Genomic DNA, 2009 nt, shown 5'->3' on the forward strand with positions numbered 1-2009 from the left:
CCCCCACTGTGCCCAGTTTATCCAAGAGTTTATAAAGCAGATACAAAGAGCTAGGATACGGCTCTGTGTGTGTTCCCCTCATCAGGGTAACCCAACATGCTTCCATGCCCTGTTCCATTTCTAAGCATCTTAATCGCTCTTCCTTAAGTGCCATGCAACCAAGAACCAGATGCTTAGTTGTTTCTTTTTGTGCAGCCACACCACATAGTCTAAAACTTATATCTGTTGTCGTGCTATACCAACTTCCAACCCTCTCGAGTGTCGGTAGTTGGTTCAATCGGAACCATAGATATAAAGATCTTCTTTTGTGGCATGGAAAAATAAGTATGTACCTCGGGATTTGTTCCCTCCTATATACGAGTCTTGCATACTCCTTTTACAGGCTTGATTTGGACAGGTCTTTTCCTGTTTTGCCCCAATCGTACTCAAAAAGTTTTTTCTTTACCTTCACCTGATTTGTTCATTTCTATTTTCAATCTGGTAATAGAGTCTGCCGAGGTTCAAGTCTGTACTGCTCCCCATTGTTCATACAATGAGTGGGCTGGTGGATTTAACAGCTTAGCATATGAGTGGAGTTTCCTCCACTCAGCCCTCGTGGCGAGTGAAACCAAACCAAACTTGTGTCGTATGATTGAGTTTGGGATTGTTTTGGCTAGTCTTAAGGTTTCTTTCCAAAGCTTCCCTTGGAACGTATTTAGGTTCTGTCCAAAGTCGTTAAGGTTTATGTCCAAGCCATACAACATTGTTGGTTCCAGCTGCATCTGATAGAACCGAATGAATTGGACCAGTGAGAAACTGCACAATTGGCCATAGACCCACCTCATCTTCGTAAGCAAAGGACCATACCTAAGACTCAGATAGTTTAACCCTCCTACTATAGATGTTGAATTCAAAACCTCCTAACACAGCTAAGTTAGGACTGAGACTCTCTCTAGAGGCTCATCACCTACCTTCCAAATCATCTTTTTTGGTCTTGTTTTAGTCAAAAAGATGTGTACTCTATATTTTGCCCCATTTACCTTGAGGTTGTTTTCCACTGCGTAACTATGGAACAGTGCCAACTTGCACTGTAGTCCCAGGACTGTGAGGTCGAACAACAGTACGTCGTTCGCAAAAGCGATCCAATCCAGTGTTGCTGACCCCAATTTCACTGCATTTGTTGTTCTCCCTCCCTGATTTTAACAATGCCTCCAGTGTACATGTTGTATAGGATTGGGGCTGCGACACACCCCTGTCTTAGCCCCACATGGGTCTCTATAAGAGATGTCATAGCTCCTTCCCTATCCAATCTGACTCTCACTGATGTTCCTGTGTGCAGCAGTATTAGCATTTTCACCAAGCTTAGCGGTTCCCGTTCCTCACCAACTTTTCCCACAATCAACCACGAATAACGGTATAAAAGGCGCTAGTCATGTCGATTGAGGCCATATGTACGGTCCCAATTGATTTGTTCTTCACTGCTGCTCCAATGTGTGCTAAAGTGAATGCATTTAGTGGGTTTCCCCATGCCCGTTCGAAAACCTGTGACTCAGACAGTATTCCTCGTGAGTTTATTTCTCTTTTGAGATCCCTCAATATCAAGGTCCCAAAAATGTTACTGCTAGAGTCTAGGAGGGCTATCGGTCTGAAATTAGCAGGCTTTAATTTGTCCCTTTTCTTGTAAATTGGAACAATATGGGTTTGCCTCCATGTATCTGGGACTCCTGAAGTATGATATATGTGTTGAAAGAGTTCCCATAGAGGCGTTGCCCATTGCTCCACATTTTCCTTCATAACTACAGGAGGGATACCGTTAGGCCCTGGGGCTCTTGAGGCTTTAGCTCTTCAAATTGCCCACACCATATCTTCTCTGTCCCATGGACACTTTTGTTCCTCCTTAGACCCCTCTTTCATATTAATTAGGGGTTTATTTTCAGGGATCGTGTATTTCTTCCTGAAAAACTGTACCCAGTCCTGTGCTGGGATCTGGCACTTTTCTTTATAAGTCATGTTTCCTTTTGTTACTCCTG

The sequence above is a fragment of the Ambystoma mexicanum genome, chromosome 6q (genome assembly GCF_040938575.1).
Source record: "Ambystoma mexicanum isolate Mex_15411 chromosome 6q, UKY_AmexF1_1, whole genome shotgun sequence".
NCBI classification, from domain to species: domain Eukaryota; kingdom Metazoa; phylum Chordata; class Amphibia; order Caudata; family Ambystomatidae; genus Ambystoma; species Ambystoma mexicanum.